The sequence below is a fragment of the Echiichthys vipera genome (genome assembly GCF_963691815.1).
Source record: "Echiichthys vipera genome assembly, chromosome: 13".
NCBI lineage: Eukaryota > Metazoa > Chordata > Actinopteri > Perciformes > Trachinidae > Echiichthys > Echiichthys vipera.
Genome location: NC_139838.1, coordinates 5,665,795 through 5,680,197, shown reverse-complemented (window position 1 = coordinate 5,680,197; position 14,403 = coordinate 5,665,795).

Here is a 14,403-nt window from a genome sequence, read left to right as displayed (position 1 = left end):
TATGGGGGGGAGATTACTTTGAAATGTAGTCTGAATATAAATGACATGCCATTTTTTTTACCAACGTAATCCATCATTTATTCTTAAAAATCTAATCTGCATACTTTTACAGTAGATGAAATCAAACCTTAAAAATTGCACCTTCTTCTTAAACATATTGGACACAGCCACAAAAGATTTAATATCACAGATATTCTATTTTCTCTCAAAACATCTCAAAACATTTTCAGTGCAAATGAAATCCTTTATGCATATTCAGCATTTGCAATCAGTCAATTCAAATGACCCTCAGAAAAACAAACGTGTGCTGTTTTTATACTACAATATGTGCGATGCTGTTTCTCTTGTGTATGATTTTATGGCTGCTGTTGTTTAATGAAAAGCCTTTTGAGGAGGACTTTGCTCCTTTAACAAAAGAGGAGCACTCACTCAAAATGTTTATCTCCTGTTTTCCATGTAAACAAAGAAGAATAAAAACTCCATTATCCATAAATCCTTAAACATTAGTTAAGTCACCATCAAAACTAGCAGTAACTTTGCTAGACAGTAGAAAATATTCTGCGTTTAATATTGTTCGGATCAAATAACAATTACAAAAACATACTGACATAAATGTTGTCAGGTGTACTGTAAAGTTTAAATTTGTATGATTTTATATTTGCCATATATTAAAGACATTATCCAAAATTTAATCAAGTTATCTTCAAGAATGTTACTTTAATTAGTTACACTTTTAAAAAATGTAATCTAGGATGATTATAATAATTTATTTTTTGTAATCTGATGACTTTATCCTGATAACATGTAATGTGTTACTACCCAACATGATTCACAGGGACATGCTGGGGGGGAAAACTGACTCTTCACTGAATCCTTTTTCATCGTATTTGGCCTATAATCCCAAATAGGCTTTAAAAAACTTAGATATTTGCATAAACATGCCTGATTTTACATGAATGTATCTGGTGTGGGGTCTTTCAACACCTGACAGAGGCACTAGACTGTCTCTATATTGCTATTTGGTATTTTGGGGTTTTACTGTTGGATTGATTCACAGCTTCTAGGTCAATTATTAGTGGAAGGTTTCAAAGTCTTCTGGCACTGATTTGTGAATGTGCCTGTCATGCATACCTTGAATGGCACTGATCAGTTGGCGTAGACCAGTTCACTCACCTTACATCAACTTTGCTTTTGTGTACTGTATAGTTCAGCTTGGAGTCTCTCCAAGTGTGTAAAAGGGCGGTTAGTTTGGGCGCTTTTATGAAGTGTGGATGTTTGTTTGACACCGACATTATAGAGGCATACTGATTTGATTATCTAGCAGTCTAAGAAATCCAATAGATGCATGACATATGGAAAACTGTACTTTGGTTTGATGCAATTGAAGTCAGATGACTACAATCTTACTCTAAAAGTTAATTAGATTCAGAGCATGCAGGAATTATAATGAAGCATTGTCTGTTCTTCCAGTTCAGTGACTGTTTCATCAGCATGTAGTGAATTGGCAACATGTACTGGAATAAAGGTGTGTGTGAGTATCTTGCTGTCAGTGAGAGATAAACTTTATTATTAAAAGAATTCCTTCCTGTCACTAAAAAATTGTGCGTCTCAGAAGAAGCTCCTGATCTTTGATTCTGAGGCTCTGACACCAAGGCTTGACTTCACTGTTGATGTTTTTCAGTAGCTGACACAGTTTCTGCTGTTAAACATAATGTCACATTGCCTATGATAGACTGCAGGTGTAGGAACAACACACTTAAGTGTTAATTCCATTTTCATATGAGGTGTTTTTGTTGTTTTAAGGGCCATTTAATCACCTGTCAGAAGATTCAAGGTAAATACACACCTTCATTATACATTTTGTGGAGCATGATTGAAAGCACAAACACAGCAGGAAGAAAACGCTGTGTGTAAGTTGTGTGAGACCTGTTGTTGTATTCAGGCTGATGAAAAAGGCAGAACCTGTTGAAGTCTGTTTGTTCCTGACAAGAACAATGTGTTGCTGATCTTACTGAGTTAACATAGTACGTTCAAGGTCAAGTGCAGATTGTGTCATATGGGGTGATCTACATGCTATTCAAATTTACAACACAATTTGTTAACAGTTTTCTTCCTCGTTTACAGTCTTTCAAACTATGAAAAGTACTACTCTGTGATGCGCATGTAATCCACATACTGTAGAAATTACGTCCGGAGGTGGTAGATGAGTGCAAAAATCTGTGTGGGGTGGTGGATGGGTCCCAAAACACAGGACTTTGACCTGGGGTACCTGTGTTTGTAGAACCAAGCCAAACCACAACCTTTTCTCTAATGTTATCCAAGTCATTTTGTTGTAAACTAAACTGTCCCCTTCTGTTGCCTAAACTTAACTGGAGTGTACCTATGTTCCCTGGGTCCGCTGTTCCCTGCTTAGTTTGTGTACTTGTTTTAGTGCCTAAACCTAACTGTCACCTGTTTCCTTAACTCAACCGGTCATGTAGCAGTAGTTTTAGTGGCTTAACTTAACCATCACCTTCTGTTGCCTAAACTTAACTGGTCACGCAATGGTAGTTTTGGGGCCTTAACTTGACCATCCTGTTTGCTGTCTCACATTGTTATAAAGAATGTTTAATATAGAATATTTTGTAAGACATAATATGAACATATTTCCATCATATTTATTAAGATATCACATGAATCCATGTAACTGCATTTAATAGAACTTCATAGTATTTTGTAAGATGTCATACGAATTGTAGGGCATAAGTTTTTGTTAATGAAAATACGTTGGCTTGTGTAAGAACAAGATGATGGACCCACAGAGATCTATCACCTATATCTACTTGTTCACATTGCTGTTTGGTTCACTCTCACAGCTCTCAAAACCCATTTTCGAGGCAGCTGATAAACCCAGCGTACTCTACACACTGAGCAACAAATGACAGACAGACAACGTTAATGACTAGCTGTTGAAAACATTGTTTATTTCTATCATCGCTGCACTAACTGTTAAAAAAACACACCATTTCTATCCAACTTGAGTGGTGCTGTGTGTTCACACTGTGCCGTGTATACGAGTGTATTTAGTTTTGGCCACACTCTGCAATCTATATTCACCCAGCCCTTTTTGCAAATAGGTTGAATTCCCATCTCCACACTCGCACACTCATGGATTCTGAGGTGTGTCCGTGTCTTAGGGCTGAGGGCTGTCCCACTTTTAAATTGTAAAGTGCACAAGGGCTCTCTAGCACATTTTAAGCCCGTTCTGTAGCTCTGCATTTCTGCAGACTTTTCCTGACGAGATTACCCATAATTCATAATGTTGTGGCGTTAAACACAGGGTCACCAAGCACAAAAAAAAGAAAAATAAACAAGGAGGACTGACACATGGCTGTTCAGCCCACAGTCCAGCTTGGTAAATTAAACTAACACAGAAACATTGACATTAGGGATTTAAGATGATTAAAAAAAACATATACAATCTGAGGAATGCAAGCATTATTTATTTCAGTGTTTAATTCTGAATCATTTATTTTAATTTTGTGTAATGATGCTGACTAAAATGACTCTGTCTAAAGGCCTTTGCACACCAGAGGCGCTTTTTTCATGCGATTCCTTCCTACGTCAATACCTTTTTCTCATGAGTACTTAAACACAGAACACAAATATTACACGGAGATAACGTTTTCACACTGCTGAAAAAGGCATCAACCAATCAGGTTGTGTTGTTTACTGATGAGGACTATAAAGGGACCTTCACATGATCACCGAAGCGTTGTGAGCAGAGACCCAGTAAACAGCTAAATCATCGCTAGTACTATAACAACCGTAAACTGCCTCTTCACAAACCTGGTGTGATGATGATAAACCTCCATCATTACGTTTTCTTCTCAGATCATGAAACAACTTTAATGTAACGTTAAGTAGACCGGGAAACTCAGACACACAAACAAGAAGTTTTTCCTCCATCTTTCTAGCCGGCTTGATGTTGCTCTCTGGTTGCCTAGGAAACGTAAATGTCCCACTCAAAGCTTCTATCTCATTGGTTGCGCTTTGGAAAGGTCAGCGGTAACAAGGTCAAAGTTCAACTGATTTGAACTTTGAGTGCAGCGGCAGAGGGGCAAATCTGAGCAGTGGGCACCGCTACATTGGGTACTACCGTCTCCTCCATAGGAAATGAATGAAACGGCCGGCACAACGAGCTTTTACCGCGTATCATGTGTAGGGGCCTGAAGACACAGGGCTATATGCTAAACCTCATACATCCATGGATCAGACAGAAAACTATTTCACTCCTTAAACCTCTACAAATGCAGCGCACATAGTTTCACTTCTTCCGTTTTTACTTTTCACAAGAAGAGCTTTCGACAAACACTACATAGTTAACTGTTTACCAGAGGGAATTCAAATTCATTCAGAGCAGTTCTCTAAGGTGGCTTTCAAACCTATAGTTCAGTAGAGCGGTGAGATGGCAACATTGCTGCATTTTTCATTTAGTTTAGTTTTCTTTCAGACTGCTCCTTTTTTGTCAAGCGAACACTGTAACGCAGTGGCCGCTGCTGGTGTTTCAAGAAGCTTAAGCTAATTTTTCCAGCCTACATCATAAATGTGTTTGTTTATTTATATGTAAATTCTACCCTTTGTTCCTTTTCAAGAAAATGATCTGTGACCTTGTCGTACCAACTAGGCGTCTTTTCCAGGGACTTGACCAGTGTCCACTCAATGGCAGCAGAGCTAGGCTGCTTAAACGGCCTTGGCCCAGCTGGAGCTGCTGCGCCAGGCTACTGTGAAGTGTGACTGCCTGTGAGTGTGAGTGTGAGTGACGGGGGGAGAAGCTCCACAGCTGCCGCTGCTCGTTAGGGAAATAAACCAGGTGACAGAACAGAGTCGCTAAACACAACGCTAGTCGTTTTTAACAAAGACAAAGTCGCTGGTGATCGGTAAAGTCTCCGGATCAGTTCAGAACAACAGAATGAAAAACTTGGAAAATGCTCCGCTGGATGTTTATTCTTAAAGATCAATGATTCACTCATTTAGCTGTCAATCAAAAAAGGATTCCACCTCAGACAGCTCATCCAATCATCATGCAGAAGCTGAGCGTCCAGGCCAGCCCACTGTCCCATTGAACCCCAGAGACGCTGAGTGTCCGATGGGCGGGACAAAGCCCAGCATTTATCCAATGAGCGTCTAGTTTGGCTGCAGAGGAACAACCTGCTCTAGGCTTCCCCATTGAAGTCAGTAGAAGCTGAGCGTCCGACTGTGTAAAGCCTTGTCGATGAATGAGAAGGAAGTTACCTGTGATAAGTAGCTGATTCTGAACAAAAGACGAAGGCTTTCTAGAACATATTTAGTCAATGAAATGAACATGAACTCAAACAGCTGTCAACTTAGATGTTATATTATATTTTATTTTATTTTATATTTTATTTGTTGTAGATATGTATATATCTTGCCTCCTTTTATATTTTATATTTACCTTTTATATTGTATATTTTTTGGTGGTTTCTGGAGCCTTGCAACGGAATTTCGTTTGTATACATGAAAATGTGTGTGAATGACAATAAAGTTTGTCTAAGTCTAAGTCTAAGTCTAGTCTAACATACAGCAGTACATATTTCACCACTTTTTTTTATTTGGGTGACATATTAGGGGAAGCTGAGCGTCCCTTGCAGTCTAAGAGCAATCGCCACTGCTTCACCCATATCTATTTCTCTCTCTCGTCCTCATACAAGACTTCTCCTTCCACTCTTTCCCCTCTCTTCAGCAGCAGCCCTGTGCAGATGACCGTCTATCCAGTGGAAGTTGGATGCCGAGGCTATATGGGGCAGTCAACCACACGACTTCTGAGGGACGCAGGAGTTACAGGAGGGAGCCTGAAGAAGGCAACCAAGGAGCTGGCAGAGGAGGCTGAGAAAGGAAGCTTTTTGCTTTGGTTAAAGAGGAAAGACAAGTGCTGGGGAACAAATAATATAGTGGAAAATATAGTGGAGTAGAAGTATGAACTACCTAACCTGACTCTCGCCAGATGATGAAAAACAGAACACAATGCTTTACAAATCCTTTTCAACCTCTTTCCAATGGAATACACCACAAAGACAAGATATTTAATGTTCAAACTGATGAACTTATAGTTTTTTTTGCAAATATTCACTCATTTTGAATTTGATGCCTGCAACACGTTCCAACAAAGCTGGGACAGAGACAACAAAAGACTGGGAAAGTTAAGGAATGCTAAAAGGAACAGGTGAACAGTTTAAAAACAGGATAGTGTCATGACTGGGTATCAAGGATGGGGCGAGGTTCACCACTTTGTACACAACTGTGTGAGCAAATAGTCCGACAGTTTAAGAACAACGTCTCTCAACGTACAATTGCAACGAAATTTAGGAATTTCATCATCTACAATCCATAATACCATCAAGAGATTAAGAGAATCTGGAGAAACCTCTGCACGTAAGGCTGAAAAAAACAGTGAATCCCCTTGACCTTCGATCCCTCAGACGGCACTGCATTAAAAACCAACATAATTCTGTAAAGGAAATGAACACGTCGGCTCAGGAACACTGATGACAAAACCATTGTCAGTTAACTCAGTTCGTCTCCACATCTACAAGTGCAAGTTAAAACCCTTCCATGCAAAGTGAAAGCCATATCTCAACAACACCCCAAAACACCACCGCTTCTCTGGGCCAGAGCTCATCTGAGATGGACTGACGTAAAGTGGAAAAGTGTGCTGTGAGTCCACATTTCAAATTGTTTTTTGAAATCATGGACGTCGTGTCCTCCAGGCCAAAGCGGAAAAGGACCATCCAGATTGTTCTCAACGCAACGTGCAAAAGCCAGCCTCTGTGATGGTATGGGTGTGTGTTAGTGCCCATGGCATCATGGGTAACTTGGACATCTGTGAAGGCCCCATTAAAGCTGAAAGGTATTGCAGGTTTTGCAGCAACATATGCTGCCATTGTGTGAACCTGCTCTCATCTATGAAGAGAACAGAGCGCCACTGGTGGACCTGCTAATTCTGGTGTTTTCTCTGAATGCCAATCGAGCTGCATGGTGCTGGGCTGTGAGCACAGTTGGGCCCTCATGCCACCCGCATGGAGTCTGTTTCTGTCAGAAACATGCACACCAGCTGTAAAACGATCGAGGGCTGGCTTGATCCGTTTATATTTACTTTAATGACAGTTTATATTTACTTTAATGACAGCACAAACATCCAAAAAAAAAAAACGGCATAAGAAAAGCGTCTTCATAACCAAGGCAACAAGGCATTAACTGCTCTGCATTACAATGTTCCAGTTGCTTTGACAACATTAGTTCCATTACGTAAACTATATATGGCATCTCCCCCTTTAAAGTTATTATCAAAAACAAAATAAAAAAATAACTTTCTCTCTCTCTCTCTCTCTCGTTTCCCCAATCCTCCAAAGGCCATATGGTTGACACAAAATGACAAGCCTGTTGACTGGTCTGCACAGTCGTCCAGCTGTGGTCCGATGCTGTCCTGATGTCTGTGCAGGGGTCTGTGTGAGCCTTGTTACTTCCTTTGGACTAGAAGAAACAGTCTCTGGAGTTATAACAGTATCTGGCTGGGAAATCACTCCTGTACTCTCAGCTGATGAAAGTAGGGTGTCTTGGGCAGGTTGTGAAGACAGATCTGCCCGGAGATGGTGGCAGTTCGGCCGCAACACTGCTCCTTGAGGTGTGTTGATGATATATGACCCTGGAGTCACACACTTTTTGAAACGACTACTGGTGTCACCCAGGCTTTTACTGATCCAACTTGGTGAGGTCTCCAGGTCGTAGTGGTGGAAGAGGTCTGGCTCTGTGTCTGCGATTATAGTAGAAAAGCTTGTTTGGCCTTCTCTTTCTAGTTAACAGTCTTTCTGTTGGGCCATTTAGGTCGAAGATTCTTCTCTTATGTGGGCAGTGTTGTTCTGATCTTTCTCCCCATTAATAGTTCTGCTGGACTGACTCCTGTGGAGTCTTTGAGAATTGTGAGGAATTGATGTCTTGACAGCTCCTGGAATTCTGAACTGGAGGATTGAGGTAAATGGACTTGTACTTATATAACATCTTTCTAGTCTTCTGACTACTCAAGGGGCTTTCACACAACTTGTCACATTCACCCATTCACACAGACATTCACACTGACGGCAGTGGACATTTACAAACCATCTAATTTGATCTAACCATTCACACCACATTCATACACACATGCGCAGCACGGGTAGCAATTCAGGGTTCAGTGTCTTGCCCACGGACACTTCGACGTGCGGACCGGGGGAGCTGGGGATCGATCTGTTGATCTCTCAAATGGAGGATGACCCACTCTACCACTGAGCCACTCACCACCTCATCTCGGACCAAAAGGTTGCTTTAAGTCTCTGAATGACTTGAGCACTTGCAATGGATGATAGGTGCAGCACCTCGAGGAACCGTGAATAATAATCTGATATTACAAGGTAGTTTTACTTGTGCTCATAGAGGTCAAGAGCTATTCTTTTCCATGGACGGTCAGGCAGAGGTGTAGAGATGAGTGGCTCTTTTTGTTGGGCCCGCTTTTGCTCTTGGCATGAGTGGCATGACATCACTGTGTTCTTGAGTTCTGCAGAGAGTCCCGGCCACCAAACCCAATATTTTGCTTTAGCTCTACACTTTGTTAGCCACTGATGTCCAAAATGTATTTTCTGTAGGATGTCGGCTCTCTGTGACAGTGGAATGATGACCCTGCTTCCACGTAGGAGCAAACGATCAGCCTCTGATAGATCATTTTTGACCTTCATGTATGCTCTGATGTTTGGTGGTACATTTTTGGTGGTACACTGTATTCCGGCCATCCGCTTCTTATGAATTTGATGACAGACTGCAGCTCGCTGTCAGCTGCAGTTGCCATTTTGACGCTTTCCATCCTGGAGATGCTGAGATGCTTTGTACTACTAAATCTACATAACACTCCACCTTGCTATGTGTGTCATTCTCTTCTTTTATGTAAGTTTGTGGGCTTCGGGACAAGGCATTTGCAACAAGAAGAGTTTTCCTGGCACATATACGGCGACTGATTTGTACCTCATAAGCCGCATTAGGAGACGGAAACATCTCAAGGGAACATTTATTGAGACTCGGGCTGTTGATGAGTGGCACCAATGGCTTATGGTCAGTCTCAAGCCTGAATTCATTTAGGCCGCACAGATATTTATCAAACTTTTCACAAGCCCACACGCCAGCCAGACACTCCTTCTCTATCTGGGCGTAGTGTGTTTAGCTTCTGGGATACGTCTTAAGCAGTAGGCTACTGGCTTCCACTATTCTCTGTGGAGCTGAAGCAGCACAGCTCCTAGTCCGTAACTACTGGCATCTGCAGATACAGCTGTAGGCCTTGTGATGTCATAAAAGGAAAGAAATGGGGCCTCATGTACTAAGACTTGCATGAATTTCTTACTGAAACATGGCGTACGCTAGAATCCAGAAACTGTCGTACCCACACAAAAAATCAGATGTATCCAAGCACTTTTCCTTTGAACATCCCAATCAACGTGGAATTGAGCGCACATGGAGAAGCGCTAAACTCCTCCCTGTCTACGCCCCCATCTAAACATGCAAATCAATTTAAATAGGGCCTGCACCAGGGATTCCCTCTCTGCACCATCAGATTTAAACTATGAGTAAAGGTAAGAAGCGCAACTTCAACCAGTCTGAGCTCGAAATTCTATTAAATGAATCGGAGACCCGAAGAGCTGTTTTATTTGGTAGCCTCTCTTCAGGGATAAACTCAAAAATCTAAGTAGGAGTGTGTGTGTGAGGCAGTGAACGCTGTGCACACCCACTGAAAAAAAAAAAAAAAAGGTCAGACGTGAAGGAGGTGAAGCAGAGGATTTTGTGTGTAACAGCTAGTCTCTTGGTATCTCCTCCATGCTCTTGAGACTGTGCTGGGAGACACAGCAAACCATCTTGCCATGTGCCATCCTGGAGGAGCTGGATTTCTTGTGAAATCTGATTGGACTGCAGGTCCAGCCTCATGCTACCAGTAGTGATAAGGACACTAGCAGAACACAAAACTAGAGAAGAATCAGTAAGAAAGGATGAGGAGAGATCATCTGTCTGTGGCCACCACATCAAAACCATTCCCTTTCTTGGGGTTGTCTTTTGGCTCTCCACTGCACCTGTTGTCACTTTAATTTGCACCAAAGAAGGTGAAACTGATTCACAGTCACTTGTGCTTCCTAAATGGACAGATTGATATCCCTGAAATTTAATTGACTTTGTGTTATACTGTGACGATTAAGTATTCCCTTAAAGTTTTTGATCAGTTGTAATTCATGGACTCTCGAAGTGTATTTAAGGGCGTGATCACACTGTCCTTTTGGCCGTGGCCAAAACCGTTTTTTCAGCTAAAGTCTAGTAACTTTAAGCCATGTGAGTGCACCCGCTCCGCGCTCAACTGCGGCCAGCGGACCGTCCACGGCCCGCTTGAAAGAGGTGGGCTTTAGCGGAGCCGTTTGCACATGTACGAGCACAAGCGTGCGCACGTGTACGAGCACGAGCACGAGCCCTACGGCAGTAGCGTTATGTCCGCCTGTTCGGACATGTAAATAGAAGGACGGACCATGCGCGGACATTTAACAACAACAACAATGGCGGTGAAAGGTTCACGTTGGTGTGGTGCGGAGGTGGAGTGATTACTGCAGATTTGGTCGGATGAAAATATTCAAAAACAGTCGACAAGACGCACAAAAACTCAGAGGTCTACGGAAAGATTTGTAAACAAAGCCACACACACGCGATCAATGCGTGTGACGTGTTACGGCGTGATGGCGTATGGACAGCAAAAAGTATTGGCCGAGGCCCAGGTAGTGTGAGTACAAACGGGGCTGGGGCGCGGGGGGGAGAGGGAGTGGGGACAAGTACCCTAAAGTCCGGGTCGTGGTCCGGGAGGACAGTGTGAGCAGACCCTAATTCAATCATTTGTGCTCAGGGAGAAGCTCAGCGTAGTGAGAACACCAGCACATCATGAATCACAGGCTCTTTGGAGGTATAGTTACACAAACATCTCTCATGCTGGAAGGTCAGTGACTTAGCTATAATTAGTTTAAATAACCTAGATATATTTAAAGTGGCATTGCTTCCCTACAGTCTGCATTCGGTCTTTTTTTTTACTTCTCTAAAGTCACAAACTGATAAAGCACCAAATGTCTAAACATCACAAAGTTTTGATGTGCAACTGAATAACTCCAGATGTCACCTTAGAACCTGGCTCAGTTTCAGAACACCATCATGGGAAACTCCTCCAGACTTTCCTGAATGCAGAATTTAATCTGCTGGCATCGAACCCCCAACTGCACCAATCCATTGGCAGCCTCCTCGCTCTGACATCTCTCCATTAATTGCATGTATATAGGTCCTGTTTGTGCATGTGTGTGTATTTCTGGCCTGTGTTGAATTTCCCCTTGCGGGATTAATAAAGTTCTTCTTCTTCTTCTTGACATCAGCTTTAAGCTAATACCTCTTGTCATCAAAGGAGAGGATGTGCAACTGGCTCATTTAAAAGAGGACCTATCATGCTTTTCTGTCTTTTCTGACCTATAAATGTAGGGGGCAGAAGATCAGACGGAGCTGTCACACAAAGGTGCTGCTGTAATGGACAATATGAGAAACATAATGTGTTTTTTCAAGATCAAAGCATATAAACCTATGGTAGTTTACCTGAAAAATACAAATTCGACCCTGAAAACTAGCATAATAGGGCATCTTTAAAGACACTTTGGAAGAATAATAGAGATAGAGTCTACCATCTAAAGAAGGTTCCAGTTATTTGGTATAGTAACCCAGCGTTCCTACAATTTCTGCACTGAGCTGACACCTTAATAAACTGAAGCTGAACTGTGTGAAACAAGACACACAGTAGGCCACTCTGAGGCTGAGCAACTTCTATTTCTTTCCCTTATAGTTAGCATACTACTATACATGTTAAGAAGACTAATGTGACCAACAGCCACAACAGGAAGCAGTCACATCAAACAATATGAAAAATGAAGAATTGTAGACCTATCTTAAAAAGGTCTCTGTTCCTGGTCAACCATTTACTTAAAGGTTGAATATATAGAATATTTATTAAAAAAGGATGTTAAAAAAAAAAATACACCCACGGGATGTTTTGAGTGGTACAGAATGAAAGTATTGCTTTTCCATAAACAAAATATATTTAGTCTGAATTAATATTTTAGAATATTTTTGAAGGGTTTGACAATGACTTTCTGTTACGTTCTGTTTCAATTGTAGCAGCCAATTGCGTTGCTGGTTGTCAGGGTTGTCTGTTGTTGGGTGCAGCTACTGTAGACTGGCACTGGGTGAAATGGAGTTTTCCAATCCTGCGGCAGCTTCAGTGCCTCAGTGAAGGGGGCGTTATTTGTCCCAGCAGCTGAGTGAGCGGAGACGGGCAACAACCAGAGTCAATATAGGCCAAACATTCACTCCATGGACTGAGAGAAAGGAGAGAAACGCCATTAAAACGCACGCCCAAATGGCTACCGAAACAAGGAATCATTTTTGAGTTGGGAGCTAGCTAGCTAATGGATTACACACCACTCAAAGAAAGACTTCCAGTTGAAGACTGGCTAACTTTTAATAATGTTGTAAAATGAATTGATTAGTCGATACCCTGTATGATTCATCACTTGACATTGAGCAGGCTGATTGCTTGAAAACCTTGGCAACAAACCTGGCAACCTGACTGCTGGAATTATTTTTTGTGGTTGCGACTACGATCTTCAGACACTAGATGGCGGTGTTCTGCTCATTCTCCATATTCAACCTTTAAGCAGAAAATGGGCCTTATGGCAGGTGTCTCAAACTGATCCACTGAAAGGGCCGCTGTGGCTGCAGGTTTTCATTCCAACCAAGCAAGAACCCACCTGATCCAACAAATCAACTGCATGACGACAATTCAGGCGAATAAGTCAAGTTAGGTGTGTTCTTGCTTGGTTGGAATGAAAACCTGCAGCCACAGCGGCCCTTTCCCTGGATCAGTTTGAGACACATTCCTTATGATGTCAGGTTGGGCACAAAATTAAATACAGACTGTTGATAGCTAAAATATTTACTGTATGTCAACAAGTCCAGGCACTTTCAGACAGCCAGCCAAGGTCAGTGGCAACAGCAAGGGGTCACAGGGTTGCTGCCACTGCCGTGAACACACATGACTATTTGCCAGGGCCATCTGAGCTGATAATGGTTGAACTTTTTCAACTTGCCGTTGAGGCTCGCTGTGTGACAGTGGTGACCACATAAGTGGTTTATATGGTCACCACTGTCACACAGCGAGCCTCAACGATCAAAATGATAGAGAAGCTGCTTTTAGTGGTATCTATCTATCTATTTCACTGTGATAAACCTCTTCACCAGCCATGGATAAACAGATCAATGAAGAGAAAAAGTCCAGGTGCAACATACAGTAAGCTTCAGGATCTAAACATTAGCAATTCTCGCTATACCGTTGTCATATTGCTAACAATTTCCGTTGTTTTAAATTACAACCCACTCAACTTTGCTACATGATGAAAGTAGAGAAGGTAGATAATATCAACCTGTAGCGATTGGACTTCTACACTCTTGCACTCGATAAAGACTTTGAGACCCCTCCATATGAATTAGACCCCGGCTCTAAACCAAGATTTTGAAACCCCTGCACTACACTAAGACTTTTAGACCCTTGCATTCGATAAAGACTTTAAGACTCCTGCACTACACCAAGACTTTGAGAGCCCTGTACCAGACCAAGACTTTGACATCCCAGCCCTGTACCATTTCCTGACCCCTGCCATAGGCCAATACTTTGAGGGAGACTTTGAGACCCCTGCACAAGACCAAGGCTTTGAGACTCCTGCCCTGTACTGTCATGGTATTGGATTTTGGCTCAGTTGCTTCCTCTTTCATTTTTAAATTTCTCTCCTCTTGTTCCATGTTGTGTTTACTTCCTGTTTGCGTTCTTGTAGCCCTGTCCTGCATGCCTTTCCTTGTACACCTGTTCTGTGTTCAACCTTGTTAGTGTGTTCCCAACAGTGAAAGCCTGTGACATACAGTAGTATAAGACGGCGAGGCGCCGCATAGGGAGGCAGGTTTGGGGGGATTGGCTGGCACTAAAAACACAGGACTTTAAGCCAGGGGAGCTGGATTCAATTCCCATCCGTAGAAGACCAATCCACAGCCTATTTTCTGATCCTAACCAATCGATTTTCATGCCTAACAATAACCGTCAGCTTTTGTTGCCTAAAATCGTTGTTTTTTTTCGATCTGTTACAGCTTTTTTTCTAATCCTAACCCAGTATCCTTCATGCCTAACCTAACAGTCACCTTTTGTTGGCTAAAATAGTCACTTAATGTTGTTTTTGTGCGTTGTTGCACTTCCGGCCTAGCATTTTGGTCTGC